The following is a 16,797-nucleotide window of genomic DNA, read 5'->3' as shown; positions in this document are numbered from 1 at the left end:
GTGAGGTTTAATTTTTCATAATATGCAGAATTTAAAAAACATTTTTTACTATTATTAAATACTGAGTGAATAAGAAAGTTGTGGTTTCCTGTCACATCCTCACCTTCGTAGCACTTCACTTCATGCAGCTCAGCTGGACGAGCGTTAAAGTGATAACTTAAGGAACTCGCCAAATGTTTATATTTCAAAACAATTTAAGGAGCTTTTATTGAGTTTATATTGCTAAACTGAACCGCATAAAGTGTATTTGTCATTCCACACCGGACTCTTTCCCTTCTGGTATGGCCCCACCATCTTTATTTCTGTGTCAACCGTCTCAGCCTAAGGACGACCAGCAGCGGCCTCTTGGCCGCTGCTGGTCGTCGAAGGGATGCCAAACTACAACACTAAAAGAAGGTTTAAACTGGCGTTATTAATTGATTGATTGGAACTCATTTTAATCTAATAAACCTTTAATTGTTTGCATCCCTTGAAATACTTACAGCGACCGACCGACTGGAGGACTCGTAGGCAACCAGTCAGTTACGTATGGTTAAAGATGTACACAGGAGCCGCTAGGGAACCTGTAAGATATTAACAGGTTACTAGCATGGATAACTACAGGTTCAGTCACAGGTTTGGTCACTACAGGAATTAATCTGAGATGTATCCTGAAATGCACTTCCCCGACATTAGGAAACCGTTTCAAACATTTTTACAGATTACGTGTCTGTTTTTATTTCTGTGGAGCTTTAGTGCTCTTCCACTGTCTGAGATATTAATTGCAGCTAAACATCAAGCCGACTGCTATCCTATTCCTGCAGCGGAAGCGCTGCTTAATCACTCACGTGGTGCTGTGAGATTCTTCCAGGCTTTGTGCAGATTAAGAGGACATTGCCTTGAAATGAGGAGAGAAAATGGTCTAAAGATTCCTAAATCCTCCTCTGGGAGCTTTGGTCCTATAGACTTTTTATTTTGGTATTTTCCAGCTGTCTATGTTTACCAGTAAGGAGCTTTGTTTGTCCTTATTCCTTCACATAGTGACACTTGGAAACTTTTCTGAACAAGGTAGACTTGTGCTTCGGGGCTTTGGCCACTTCTTCGAATGAATTGTTGAGACGAGCGTTTTTTTTTTTGTTTTTTTTTACAACTGATAAGTCTCACTGTAATGCCAGATTGCAGAGGAATACGTTTTGATCAATTTCGCTGACAGACATTCAGCTGATTTTTTTATTTATTTTTTCCCCCCGTTACTTCAAGTCTTTCCTCGTATTTGTTGTCAACTCTAAAAATTTAGGATGAATTTCAGTCACGCTGAAGTTTCTCGACGGAGCGTCTCAGGTCTTTCCCGTCAAAGCCTCAGGATGTCAGCAGCTGGAATTAAGGTTGCCTTCTCGCTGTCTTCCCATTATTGACTTCTCTTTGCTTCTGGATCCTCAGCTCTTTTTAATGATCAGTTGTTTGTCAGCTCAGATCTGGGTTTGTCACGTGATGCCGATCAAACGGAAGGAGGAACGGTCTTTTCTCTCCTTCCTGGGGAAGCTGCAGACATCAGCCACAATGTGAAACAATGGATAATTACAAATCATTACAAAGGAGAATTTCTGGACACCACTCTGTTTATTTAGTATTATTTGTTTATTTGGTGGTAACAGAGTAACAGAGCAAATAGAAATGCATGATGCACTATTCAGATTTGTATTTCCAGAATAATTAAATTTGAAAACTAAGAATTATTCCCTTCCTGCTTCACATTTATGTACTTTTTGTATCTCATAAATCGCATTCGGTCTCTTGGCCGGCGCGCTTTTCATGCTGTGAGTTTCTGTGGTTTTATTACTGTAAGTGTGGATGCCAGAATTTTGAACATTTTTCTTCTAATAATGAAATCTCTCTCTGTGAGGAGAGCTGCTGCTTCTAGTGACCTTCACATCCAGCCAGCACACCGAGGCACACACCCTCACACCCTCACACCGACATATCTTGTTCACTTTCAATTTGGCATGAATGGCTGTGCCATGGTGTTGTTTTTCACCACTTAACTGCAATTAGACTTTGGGATTGTCGACGGTTAATCATCTGTTCCTCCTCTCCTCCCCCCCTCTGAGTTTTTATCCGCTTGCTAGCGCTAACAAAATGTCCTTCTTAATTACGCCGTAATCGGCATAAACAAAGTGTTTATTTTTGTGTAATGAGCTGTGGCTCGTTGCAAAAGAAATACAATAAAGCCGGGCGGCTTGAGGCATCGCAGTCACCTTTAATTCATGGTTACTAACCAGAATGTTGTGCATCACTTTAGCAAATCTGTATAGATTTGAAATACTTTCCACTTCAATGGCTTACTATGAGTTGAAGCTTTATTTTTTTATTCTCTATTGAAAGTTTTGCATTCCAAAGACTGCGCCCCGTTGTTTTAGATTACTTTGGTTGTGAATTGTGATTACATGAATAAATAGACGTAGATTACTGTCTTTTTTTTAACAATTTGATGTTAACCTGATCACTGCGCTGTAATCAATTATCACCCAACTGTTTTTATTCATGGTTCTGAAAGGGGAGATTCTCTGGTTTGTCACTTGGTTATCATTCAAGGTCTTTGTAACTTTAAATAGAAAAATTTTTTGTTTTGGATTTGAGCTGCTGATGATTTTCAGAAACCTTGATGTTTATTTAATCAAGGTTGAGCAGCTTAATTTTTAAGTTAAATGAGAAAAATTTAAAAATTTGTAAATATTTATTTTAGAGGGCAAACAACACAGAACTAAACGACAGACGTCTTGGAGTTTGACATGTTATTAGCAACGTAGCATGTTGCTAATTACCGTATCTTTTGTTTGTTTTTTACTTTACTTTTTCCATAATTTCTTTCTTCACAACAGCAGCCTCATGAAGCGACCAGATTGCCCAATCTGTCTCCTCATTTTCAGTCACTCATGGTCAAGAAGCATTGATGCGCTAGTCCTCTCCTGACCCCTGACCTTTCATGTCATATACCTGTGGTGTCATGATCTTCATCCAGGCAGAAGGCTGGTGCCTACAGTGATCAACAGGCAAAACTAATTAAAACTAACCAGATTTGAAAAGTACTTAACTAATACATTTTCATACTCGATATATGATTAACGTTGCCTAAGTAAGTTTTTACTTTGACTTAAGGACCATTTTGTCTAAGAGTAACTGAATATATCTAGCATTAGCATAGGCTAACTGTTTAGCCAGTTTATTGCAGCTCAAACTACCAAACATATTCTCTAAGGTGAAGATCATGAACACAACTCAGTAACATAAATATCATTATACAGCATCATTTCAACATTTTACCATTTCTTATTTCATGGAAGACAATCTGCAAAGTCTGAGCAAATCCTAACATAGTTCTAAATGAATGTGGCCTCTTCTCTAATCTAAACGGGTTCTTACTCAGTGTTGGTTGAAACAGTCCCATTTATTTCATTAAGGATTATTTTTGTATGAACATAGTCTGTCTTAATTATGTCGAAAAAAATTACACAAACGGATAACCAGGAAGTAAGATCCTCGCCATCAACTGGAGACTGGAAACCTTGTAACTAATTGATTTATATTTAAACTCTTGAGTTGTAACAGATAAACAGCAGGCTGCATAATGCAGACTGCTATCTGCCCATAACCTCTACATGTCTCCCTTTTTCATGAATCATTACAAAGGATTATTTGTTTGAAAGTGTTAATAAGCAGGTTAAGATCAGTCATGTTTCATACGATTTTAAATGATGTAGTTCCATCTGACTTGGCAAACAAATTCCTGTGAACTGTGATGATATTAATCTGAGAGAAAACAAAACAATGCTCTCCTCTGTTCTGCAGAGCGTCTGCTACCCTCTGGAGTACCAAGGTCAGATATTATAGACGGATAAAACCCCAAAGCTGGATGATCCCCCATCACTCTCCTCCCGCTTCTGACTTTGTTACAGCAGACACACCATCAGACGGTGCAGCTGGTGGATTTGAGTTTCCCCCGTAATGAATCGGTAACAAATTTACCTTTGAAAGTCCCCCCCCCCCCCCGTAGTGCATGAGAGAGCCTAATAGCGTGCACGGTCCAAAATACAAACAAGCCAATCAATTTCTCCTCCTTCACTCCCTCTACCCTTCAAACTTCTCAGAGAGCTCACTCCGTCTTGGCAGGGAGTCTTTCTCTCCGTGCCAGGGCTTTTTTTCAATCACTTGCTTTTCATTAACATCTCCAGAGGCTCAGAGTTCTGATGAGGTAGAACAATTTCTTCCTGCTCTCAAAGCGAATAGGGTTGCTACCTGTTCCATCTCGACACTCCCTGTGACGTTTGAGCATCCCTAAAAACTCACGTACCCCATCTGATGATGATGACGATGATAAAGACGGGCCTGTTTTACAAAGACGGACAAAACATGAATTGTTTTTTTTTTTTTTTGAATTCTCAATTCGCACTGCAGACATAAGGAACATCAGCACAATGTGCCTTAGCTACGCTTTCTGGTAAACAATTACAGAGAAACACAGAGACGTCAGGGGATTCTGTCGGTACGCCGTGTCCGACACCTGCTGCAGGAAAGTACAGGTTCTGTTTTATATATGGAGAACATGATTCACTGAAAACGAGTCGGTCATTCCATCCAATGTTTTTAACTATTGATAAGTGTGTACTTGAATAAAATGTGTTGGTTTAGTGAAGTGCTATCACCGTGTGACTCTGTCCGGTGAGGTAAATGCAAGCTTTTATTTAATTTTAAACATAAAAAATTTTTTAGAAAGAACGAAAATACCTCCATAGGGTTACTGATTGTAGTCAATAACATCACATAGAAACCGAGCTGAATAACACGTCTTCAAATGTACCACATTCTTCTTGTGAAATTTTAGACTATTAATGTAGTCTACTAATATATATATTGTTTGGGAGTTTTTTGTTGTTTTACTAATTGATTAGCGTGTTAACTAATTATTGACTTATTTCCCACTAAGCTCACAGTCACCTATGTGTGCTTTCATTAGCAAAGTTTTCTATGTGCTTGAGGAGGAAATCTGAAGAGAGAATGAAGACCTAACAAACACCCACCCCACAGAGGTATTTAAAAGTTCTCTGTGAAAATACAAGTTTGCATTTAATTCGGCACGATGGATAATGACTTCCTGTGACAAGTTTTGTTGTTCAAAAAGCAAAAAATTCTAGCAGTATTTACAGTAAGCAGGTCCAATACTAGTGAATGTTTAAAATACAGTAGCACTGAATAGAAATGGGAAAGACAGACAAATTTTGTGTTTTTTTTATTTCCCATGAAATTACAAGTATTTCAAGGACATCTATTTTTCACACCTCTCAAGCTGTTGCTTCTGCTATTAGTTTTCTCACAAAAACATGTCATTTAGCATTAATAAATTATGTTATGCAATCAATGCACGTGGTTATTTTAAGGAAAACCATAATTGCTGCTGCAGCTGGTTGTTGTGGGATAAACCGTGCAAATCATCACCTCTTAGCAGATGATTTGTGCTGAGAGGACATTACATGTAAAAAAACAAATAAAACATGATAAAGTAATTTCTTACATGACATGGAATGGCTGCTGACTCTGCTCGAGATATCTGCGGTTGGAGAAATGTGCTGTTACTTCCCTGTAAACAAAGATTCAAGATTCAGGACCCTTTGATCACAGCAATAGGACATTTCCCTTTGTGGTTCCAGATGCCACGTCATCATCCATTTATAAAAATGTTTTTTCAGTTTTGAAGGGAGGTGGCTAGATGAGTGGACTTTAAAGCAGTTATCTGCTTTGAAAACTGATGGGAATGCAGTTTGTAATTTATTTTGATTTCAAACTCTCATGCGTTTTTTCTGACCCTAAAATATGCCAACGATTAGCTTTTGACAACAAGCTATCTTGCTCATTCTAACTGTCAGAAACCCGTATGAATGATGGCATATTTTCTCTCTCTCTCTCTGTGAATACAAAGAGGCTCTGACGGCCAAGACGAGGCCTTGATCAGTGCAGCGTTCCCCAGACGCTCAGTCAGTTCGTCAGCTCGCTAGCGTAGCCTCGCTCGGCATTCATTATTAATCACAGAATTTCACTGGGGTCCTCCTCTAACAGTGTGGAGTTGAAGTGGGATAAATTATGCAATTGTCTGCGTAGCACACAGCAGGTGGTGTATCAGGTGCTGCTACGGAGCACAAATACTGCATGAGGGTTCTGCTTCGCACTGTCACACTACAGAGACGGATTTAGCAGCTGCGGTGGCGAGTGCCGGTGTTTTCCAGAAGCCGGTGTAAGTAATTCTGATTGTAGGGGAGTATTTGGAATATCTTTGTCCATTTGAGGCATTTAAGTTATTTTTCTGTGTCCTGGTTTACCATTAAAGTACTTTGTTGAACGCAGAAACCTGAAACAGAGCCTTGTTGCCGACGTTTCCACCTCAGATACAGATCTTTGTTCCATCTCAACTTCCAGTATTTAAGCAAAGCGTGTAACAACTGGCCTTTCCCCAACACCTCTTTAGTCGCACAAAACCCCTCCCTGCTGCCCAAATAATCACCATTTCCCGCTATTAACCTCCGGTCAGCGCCACGGGATCAGGCGGGAGGTTAAGCAGCGCCAAGCGAGGGCAGCAGACGCATCGTTTATTCATTTATCATCGCTGACCATCAATCTTCTCATTCCCAGGCCGGCTTTTGTTGTGCTTGCTGACCTGACGATTACAAAACCACAGCGTCACTTTAAATAGAAATTAAGCAGGAACTAATCAGAGTAATACTGTGGGCTGCGACGGCGGGTCAATATAATCTCTGTTCAGGAGTCATGCGAGGCCTCGGCAGGAATCCACAGAGATGGAGAGAGAGAGACAACGCGTACAGCGCCGGGTTTTGCTTCGTCTTTGATGTTTGCAGCAGAAACCCGAGCTGCTCACAGCCTATCTGGGCTTTAAGTGAACGCACCAAAAAAATAAAAAATAAATAAATTTTAAAAAATCCATGGAGAAAAGAAAATATCCAAATTGCAGATACAGTCAAGCAATGGCTAATGCAGCCTATTTTCTCTCTCTTTTTTGTCCTTTCATCACGATAGGCTCCTGGTCAAGGATAGCAAAATATTCTTCAGGTTCATTATTCAGAAATGTATATTTTACAAAGGCAGTATGTTCTTGTGAAACCTCTGTGAAGTAGTTCATCTTTTAGTTTCCAGCCGAAGCTTCTGCAGTTTAAAATAAGATTTTTCTCCTTTTGTCAAATGTCTTACAGTGACGAATGTGGAGTGAGGGAAATAATAAACACTGTGCGTCACGAACCTGCTGTACCTCTAAGCCACCAGGTGCCTGTCTATTACCTACTGTACTCACGTTCACTAGCCAGTTTATTAGACTGATCATACTAATAGCAAATCAGTCACATGGCTGCCACTAGATGTGGTGAAGACAACTTTCTGAAATTCAAGCATCAAAACGTGGATTATACTCTGACTCTTTGGTTGCTCATGTCAGTCTGAGTGGTTCAGAAACTGCAGATCTACTTGGATTTTCACATGACATCACTCCAGTCTATAAGAAATTACTTAAAAAAAGACAACATGTCCAATGAGAAACGGTGGGAAAAAGGCATACTGGACCGAAATTATAAAAAGTTGACATTAACTCTAATAACTACTCATCACAAGAAGTTTCAAGGTAAGCTCGAAACGTCTAACCGTTTAAATGTGAAGCAAAATTGGTTTCAACAGCAGACAATCACACCGGCTGCTAAAGTTTAGATTTATGACCAAAGTTATTTGCTTGATGGTCAGATCAGGCTCAGGCTTCTGTGGTGCTTTTAATAAGCCTGCAACACATGAAGCACGGAGAAAACCAAATATTGTGCATAATATTTAATTAATATTAATATTCTGCATCAGAATGCAGAATATTCTGATGCAGAATATTCAGAATATTTTGCATATTATTCTGCAGAATATTCAGAATATTCTGCATCAGAATGCAGAATATTAAGTTGTGGTAACCTGCTTACTATAGTGTAAATACAGGAATAGATAGTTTAACCTGTTGAAGAAATATATACAGTAAGGTGTACCAATCAGTGCACTGCATGTGGTTCCGCCTTGCTTCGCTCATGATGATGATGATGGGATCCTACCAATTACACATCTCAGATGATTTACACTTGACTCACTCTGCGGTTACAACAAGCGACAAAGTAGAGCTGGAATAAAAACATGGGATAAGCTACACTGCTTAATTAAATAGTAGTCTAAAAACGAAAGCAGTAAAATTGACCCATTTGGACCCATCAGCAGCATTTGAATCCCACAGCCCACCTGAGTGTCATTGCTGACCATGATGACCATGGCGTACCCATCATGGCATACAATGTGATGCACCGTCCTTTCATCAGTGCATCACAAACTCAAGCAATCAGCAAATTAGTCTTTTTATCACCCTTGTTGCAAGAATCAAGACACTTCTGAAGGCAAAAGGGAATCCAAAGTGGGTGTATTACGTCTGAGGAACTAACAAACTACGCAATGCGCTTCTACTCGCATCATCAAACGTTGTAAGATGAACTGCCGATGAACTTGATCGTCATCTCGGCTTGAAGCAATTCTTGAGCTGTGAAGCAAATTTTAAGCAGCTGTTTTGTCCAATTAAAATGAAAGCATGAACAAACGCCGAGCTGCAAGGGAGAGTGGGAACAGGAGAGTCTGAAGCCATCATCAGTCACATCTTCATGGGGGCGGTCAGTCCAGCAGTTCAGCTGGCAGGCCTTGTGCTTCCTCAGCCATCAAAGGGAGTAGAGCCTGTGGACAGGTCTGATTGGATGATAGAGAGATTCATCCCCTGGCATGATTCATCAAACATAATTTGCCCCGCATTGCCGAGTAAGGGCCTTTATCTTTTCCCTGTGTTGGTGATGTTTGTATTTCTGAAGTGTTTCAGTGTGAACGTGAAGGTCAGGCCGACAAATTGGTTTGCTTTGTGTATCGAGTAAGTGTTGCCTCCTTAGTAACAATCAGATATCTGCCTGGGAACCTTCCGGCTCTTTGATTCAGTGAGGAACTATTTGCTATTGTCTTGTCTTTTTGGGATGTTCCTATGTGGAGACTATTTGTATAAAGTATAAATAATTAAAAACTATTTCTGACATCAGCGTCGTGGTGATGATTCCCGTGTTGCAGACTCGTGAATAAGGTGGCAAATAAGTTTATTTTCTCAAAAATGAAGTTTCTCATTAGCTGATACCAGTCGCCTACAGCAAGGGTACCCAAATTTTGCATTCTGAGGAATGATTAATTATTATTCATTATTTACTCTATATTTGTTTATCATAAATACTGCCTCATACCTTTGATTTTAAGTTTGTAGGGGGTTTTTTCCGGCAGTGTCCTCCAAAGCTGGATGGTTCCTTTGGTATTTTACTTGTCAGAAACTTGTCTATTTGGCTTGTGCTATGCTATACTAGCTTGAGAATCAAAGCAGCTTGATGAATTTGACTGGAAGCCAATCTTCTCCATCTCTGAGGCCCCCTGCTAGCACCCTCTGGTGCCCCCACTTTGAAAACAACCCCCTGACCTCCGCCCCCCACACACACATTTATTGTCGCCCCCCCACAAAGATGTGTAAAAAAAGCCGGATCAGTACATTCAGATTTGCTTTTTTTCCATTTCATTTTCCGACTCATCTCTGAATGTTGCAGTGGCTGCAGGCCATGCGCCGAGTCAAAAAGACATCCATTAGTTGAAATGACACAAAAATGATTAAATTCTAGTCGAGGTGCAAGTGAAGTGGAGTTGAAAGGATGACTCATTATTTAATGTAGGGCTTGTTGGTGAGGTTATGAGCAGCAGGTGTAGCTCAGTAGGCAGTCAGAGTAAAAGCTCATCAGAACCAAAGTGGATGTCTGCCATATTAGAATGAGTCCAGCCTCTGAGTTTCATAGTACTTCATGCAAACTCTATGTTTATAAACCTGCATCAGTCGCTGCATTTCCACTACAAAAGTGCAACAACAACCAAAAAAGCAAATAAAGAAACACAATTTTGCAATTGCGGTGTCTCCATTAAATAAGAAATGCATTTAAAATCATACGTCATAAGTTAATTCACGCGAGAATTAAAAAACATGCTCCTCCATCATCATCCTACCACTTCTTGTTGTCGTCTTCGTGTTTTCCAGTAGTAACATGTAGTTGTTAATCACATGACTCACGAATTGTGAAAAACATGTTTACATTGCAGATTTGCAAAATTTACCAATTTTGATACAATGGGTATATTTCCATTAAGCAACTTTATTTTCGTAATTTCAATTTGCCCAACTATACAGTGGATGGAAATGCAACTACTGTCAGCTTTCAGTAAAGCATTTAACGCATAACGGAACATGGTCCACAAGACATTCAATAGTTCGTTTTCCATGCCTTTCAATGGGATGTTGCCAACATCCACTTTCGCATATTTAAACAATTTTTGGTTCTCAACATCTCAATCAGGGATCTAAAGTTCAAACATCCACCTAGTTGTTTCCATCTAAATGATAAATGTTTGTTGTAGCAGTTTTCTCACATTTTCCCAGAACAACCATCCTTCTGGTCTCTCTTCTTCTTCCAGTTGTTTAATTTCGGGTCTACTTTGTCTGTCTGTTGATCACTGTCATTTGAATGGTAGTAACAAACTACCAGTGGAGTTGGGTAGAGCTAGCAGTTAGCCTGGTAAAAGCTAGCCCTTTGATCTATGCTTTCAGTCAGAAGGGTCTGGACACTTGGCTATTGAGAAATGACCAAGTGTCATTGCTGCAAGCAATCATTTCTCTGTTGAAGTCTGAAATTTTACAATCACTAATGCTTAGCCATGACTTGAAGGAAGCTATGCTATCGAGCTAACCGGAGATTTCACCCGCAGTAAAAAAACAGCAAAAAGAGAAAAGAGAAGTGCCAAAATGAACATGTTTGTCAGCAATAAAATGTCTTAAACATTCCTATTGGTCTGATTTTAATTGCTCAATATTTGAAAACATGGCCAACATGGACTAAAAGGCTTCTTTGACTTTGTCCTAGCCCATTGCCAAAAAATATACAATTTTGGAACAGCACAGTGGAACTAGACAGGAACCCAATAGACATAGTGTGTGATGTCTACAAAAACTAGTAAATACACATATACACAAGAGCCTTATGTTAAGTATACGTTGTCAGTGGGCTGGCGGAAAAGTTTTACCATGTTTTCTTTGTTGTGTTTAATCTGCAGATCTCCCGCGGCAGACCGAACAAACGTCTTGACTCCAGCAGAGCTCCAGCTGTCCTCAGCCTGCCTGTGGTCTGAGGGGACTCGCATCAAAGGTACAGCCCACTTTTTTCTCTCTCTGCACCTCATGCCTTCTTTAATCACATTGTTCAGTTCATCACTGAGGTAATTACATTTCCTTTTTTTTCTTCTTCTTTTTCTTCTCCACTGTTCTTAAAATTTCTTTGTCTTGCCAGCTCAAGACTTCTCTGTCTTTATCTCTTCGTGGGAGAGCTATTCCTTAATGCTGAAGCACCTCGTAGGATTTGTCTTTCCCCCACCCGCCCAATACATTAAAAGTTTAATTTCCTCTAGGGAGTGCGCTCTAATTTTAATAATTCACACTTCTGAATCAGGTGAGGGAAACTGATTTTTTTTCTCTTCTTTTCACAGATTACAGTGTGTTTTAGAGCAGAGTGGCAGAGGGCATTTGTTCTGGTCCGGGATATCTAAAGACAGACTCAGCTGCGTAATTGAACGTTTGAAGTCTGTCACCTGTAGTTAGCTGCAACTTGAGAAACTTAATTGCAATTCAGATTTATTCTGTGCTGCAGAGACACTTGCTCTTTTTTTCCTTTTTTTTTTGCACGACTCTGCCTTGGAAGTTCGTTTTATAAGAAGTTAGACAGATGGCATGAGCAGTAGCTAAAATACTGACTGATGTAGTTTCATTGCTTTTACTGTTCACACAATGACTTCCTTGTGGCTTCACTTATTTGTCTCCACTTACAAACTGCCATTTTCTCTAAATTACACATACACTTCCCTGAGTCCTGACCCACTTATCTCTTCCTACTGTAAAGCGTTTGAATTCATTAGCAGTATTAGCATTTGAAACAGAAGAGAAAAACCTCTGAAACCGATAGCTTCCTATTGACCTATATGTATTTGATAACTGCTGTCTCCCTTTTAAGAAAAACAAAGACATTAATTTGCATTTATAAGTATGTTTTGATGCGTTTGCACGTATTCCTCATGTTGAAATCCCAGACTCAATGAGAAGGTTCAATGAAAAAGGATTAAATAAAATGTGGACGTTAAGCAGCACCTGAATTTCTATTTTCTCCAGTTATGAGAATCATGAGCTACTGAAACCTGTCATACTGAAACCTGTTGGATTCAGTATGAAGCAAGGATGATCTATTCCTGAGAGTTCCTGAGAGTTGGTGAGACTAGTCACATCAGGTAGTTATCCTAAGAAGAACTAGGTCGTCTTACGGGGTGGTCGGTAGCTGCGTTTCCATTACAAATGTGTGCAAAATTGTGTCAATTTTCCGATAATGTCGGAAAATTGACACAATTTTGCAAGTGCAGAGTTCCTATTCAATAAGAAATGCAATTAAAATCACACCAAATAAGATTGTTCACGCGATGTCATTAAAAACCATGCCGCGTCATCATCCTGTCATGTTGGTGTCGAGTTTTCTAACCCACATGCAGAAACGCTCCAGAGACAGGGAATACAACAATTAGGTTTATTTAGAATGAACACAAATAATGAGAATATGACTCCAGGTTCGTCAGGCCAGATCTCGGGGCAGCTAGAGAGGACAGAGTTGATGAGTTAAGGATTCTGGGAATTTGCAGTTTGGGGAAAGTTGATGACTTAATACCTGTTCAGGGAGGTTTTGGACTGGAAGGGGACTTTGGGAGTCTTGAGGCTGGTCAGCGGGTTGGGGAGCAGAGGTCAGCGGCGGCGTTGGAGGACGGACAGGTAAGACTTGAAGCAGGGAGGATTCCTTCTCAGAGGTAGGCCTGATGATCCAGGACCAGTTGCAGCTGAAGAGGATGGTGTAAATGATACCTCTAGTGGACAACACGTCCAGAAGAATGAGTCAGGGAACCAAACTTCTTGACTTCACTTGAATACGCCAGGACGTAATGAGAGAAAACACCTAGAACAGATCTAGGCAGATGTGAGCTCAAGGTAAGCCTGTGCCATAACTGGCTAACACTCTGGCAGAGAAGTGTCAGCAGCCTCCTCCACGCTGACCCACGCCCTCAGGAGGAAGGTCTCAGGCTCCCTGTAGTGGAGAAAAGCGGACAAAACCTCTGGATCCCAACACATCCTCTATTTCCTGTCGTCTTCTTCTTCGTGGTTTCTACCAGTGGCAACAACCAATTGTTGATCATGTGACTGATGTGATAACGAAAAAGTGTTTCCATTGCAGTTTTGCAAAATAAATAATTTTTAGTGCAGCTAAAAAAAAAACTATGAATATGTAAATGTCCAAATTTGGGGCCTCCATTTGTGATTTATTAGCTATACTCTCCCCTCCTGATTTTCCAGTGAACGATCTTGGGTGACGTACTTAGGCTTTGTGTCCTCTAATGTTCACCAACAAACGACTGAGACCTTCACATAATAGCTGGATTTATAGCGAGATGAAAATTGGGTTTGGTAGATGAAGTGATTTCTGACAGTGGCTGGTTTCAGGGAATCATTAGAAATGCAAGCAACGCTTTTCAAACTCTTGTAAATTTGTAAGAAAGTTAGAAAGTCATTTTCCTGCCTTCACGTCACTATAATGTACTAGTTTGTTGGTCTGTTGCATACAGTTATGATGTAGGCAAGGTTATTACAGTAAACTAAAGCTAACAAATAATAATAATAATGAAAACTGAAACTGAGAACATTTTCATTGCTGAAATAAATAAAAATGGTCATTAATGGGGAAAAGCTATTACTAACTGGAACAATATTGTGTTTACACTGGAGTTAGAGAAAAAATATCCTTCGTGTTTGTGTGTGTTGGTCTACTTATTACCCTTTCGAATTGATATTAAATAGATTCTATTTCCTCCACACAAAACAGTTCATGTCAACTGTCGGCAAATCACGGCACTCAAAACTCCTGGCAGCACTTTGGGTACTCCACAAAATGGTGACAGCAAATGTTGGGAGAAAACACCAGCGTCATTTGGTTGTAAAACAATAATTAAATTGATGCGTACATAATCACAATACAACACTTTGACCTTTTTGAATTCTGCGCCTAAAAATTAAGCAAAGCCTGACAGAACTAAAACTACTGCTATAGCTAATGGAAACTAATCTAAAACTGAGCAATATTTAACCCATAAAAACTAGCAAATGCACTCAAAGCTAATAAAAACTAACTGAATTGCCCCCCAAAAAAGTCAACGAAATAAAACTATAATGAAAAATCCAAAATGCCTGAATGTGACAAAATGTGAAAAATTACAAGAGGTGTGAACACTGTGCAGATGTTTAACATAAACAAACAGTCCTTTCATTTCAACCTGCCCACACAAATAAAATCCACATTCTTCTCATCAAAACATAACCTTTACCTGCACTTTCTCATAAAACTACATTTTCCACAGAGGTTCATGATGGCATAAAGCCATCTCTTTTGGAGATTTCTCATAGAACACAGATGGACACAGCAACAGGGATTTATATCTAGATTTTTCACCAAACCCTTTTCCAGTTTGGTGTGGTTGCTTTTTTATTTCTTTCTCTGTTTATTTTTTTTACTGCTAGGCTATTTTTAGAGCTGAGCATTTATGCTGAGATGTGTTTACTGCTGAGGAAAAAAAAAAAGTCTTTCAACAGAAGTGAAGCTCCACACATGAATTATGAGTCCCCCCCCCTCCTCTTTTTAATTAGAGATGCTTATGCCATGAGGTGCTGAAATCCAACCCATGTGTTACTGTGGAATTAATAAACCATTTTTCACTTTCCCTCTTTGCTCTTAAATATCTTCTCTTTTTCTGAAGGAAATTCTTATTCTTTAGGATAGTTTTGGTTTGGGAGGTTAGCTCTGATTTTTATTTTTATTTCTTCTCCATCACTTGAAGTCAATACTAACTGAAGCATGTGTAACCGAGAAGGGGGCTAAACGTGCAGACAGCCTTGGCTTTGTTTTTATCCCCTTTGACCAAGGCTCTCGGCAAACATCTGTTGAGTCGAGGCTTTTAAAAATAAAAATAAAATAAAAAGAACCGCGTGGGCGGAGGGGAAATCTTCAGATACCCCTCCTCTTGCATTCCAGGCTATTTTAAGCAGGGCCAGGAGGTGGTGTTTAATGATAAGCTGTGGGGCGTAGCTGACATGCTTGCCATATTCCCCCCAATGACTCAGGAAGCAATGGCTCTGTCGCCCCTCCAACCCGGAGGGGTGTGAATCATTAGAGCCCGTGTTTGAGTACGTCCAATCAGCCTCGCTTCTGGAAACTCCACTGATGTCACTTATCTCAAGTATGGGATGACTTACAATACAGACAAGCAGGCTATTCTTATGCGCTCTCCTTACAAAGCCGAGATACCGGCCGGCTGCTGAAAATACACACCGACCTGGAATGTTTGGTGTGATCGACCAGAAAAAAAAAGCAGCTATCTTTTACATTCAGATGGATGTTTGAGTTTAACTTTCGGAGCACAGTCTCCTTGGCGCACACCACTCCGAATGGAAGAGGCAGAATGGATAAATAAATGATAAGCATGAAACAAACATCAAAGGGGGATTGTGCGCTTCAAAGGGAATAAGGGCTTTGTGCTCAGCAGGTCCCGTAGTAAAGAATGACTACTTTTCATGTGCACACAGTCTTAGGCGGGCACGTCGTGGACCCCGTTTCCACAGTCCGGCCTGTTTAAAATTCAAACCGTTCCGCCTGTGTTGACGCTCCCAGCTGAGCCGAGCCATCCGTCCACTGTCTTTGTGACTGCGACATGGTCAGTATGCTTTGATACGATGTGCCTCGTCACATAACGTCGTCTTTACTGCGTGAGATTTTTACGCCGGATCTGTTGAGTGCTTCTTGTAAAATTGTTCTTTTAAAAAAAAAAAAAAAAAAAAGAAACAAGGACAGAAGAGGTTCTAGAGTTTATGTTGTGTTTAATTCTAGAAATCCCATCTGTTATAACATTTCCATCTGTTAAAACATTTATGCGATAAAGACCGAGGTGAAGGTGGAGCTGGGTGATAAGTGAAGTTTTTTTTCATCATTTTAAGTTTGTTGATCTTCCAAGTAACTGGGATACAGTGGCCTTTATTCAAGAATTTGGTACTAACAAAAGTATTGAGAACCTTCTGTTGATCACTAGCAGCAGTGAAAACCTTAAAGATACAAAGACATAGACAAATTTCTTAAAGGTGTGTGAAAAGTCGCTAAATATATGTCTCATATAGCATTAGCATAATCCTTGACAAAAAACGTATCTAACCTTTAGTTTTCATAATTGTTTATAAAATCACTAATGACACAATTATTGATATACTGTCTATACTTTGCTGATCAAATATAGATATATATATTTTTTTTATAAAAATGAGTCAGGCAATTATTGTTATGCATAATTCTGTGGGCGCATTTTCAGAGGCACTTCATACGGCTAGTGTCATATATGTGTATCTTGGCATCAATAAGCAGATGGAAACTAGCTTTAGACTATGATCTGGTATAATAACAAATATTTTGTATTTGTTTATCAATATGCCCTGCTGAAGTACAGTATTAAATATTTTTTTCTTAAAATAGCACTGAGGAGGCTTTTGTAAGAATCGAGGACTAA

General features: G+C 39.7%; 2 protein-coding genes across 9 annotated transcripts in view; one reads left to right on the top strand and one right to left on the bottom strand.

The window, feature by feature from the left end:
• The window catches only part of galnt9 (polypeptide N-acetylgalactosaminyltransferase 9), a 1,026,805-nt gene that overhangs the window by 947,983 nt on the left and 62,025 nt on the right, over positions 1-16,797 (bottom strand). The window lies entirely within an intron of this gene.
• The window catches only part of arvcfb (ARVCF delta catenin family member b), a 153,195-nt gene continuing 147,621 nt past the window's right edge, over positions 11,224-16,797 (top strand). For all 8 annotated transcript variants that reach the window (XM_008417644.2, XM_017306596.1, XM_008417640.2 and 5 more), the window contains exon 1: positions 11,224-11,315. The gene's annotated coding sequence lies outside the window, so the exon portion shown is untranslated. The remainder of the gene's footprint in view (positions 11,316-16,797) is intronic.

The sequence above is a fragment of the Poecilia reticulata genome, linkage group LG9 (genome assembly GCF_000633615.1).
Source record: "Poecilia reticulata strain Guanapo linkage group LG9, Guppy_female_1.0+MT, whole genome shotgun sequence".
Lineage (NCBI taxonomy): Eukaryota > Metazoa > Chordata > Actinopteri > Cyprinodontiformes > Poeciliidae > Poecilia > Poecilia reticulata.
This window is presented reverse-complemented; position numbering and strand designations above follow the sequence as displayed.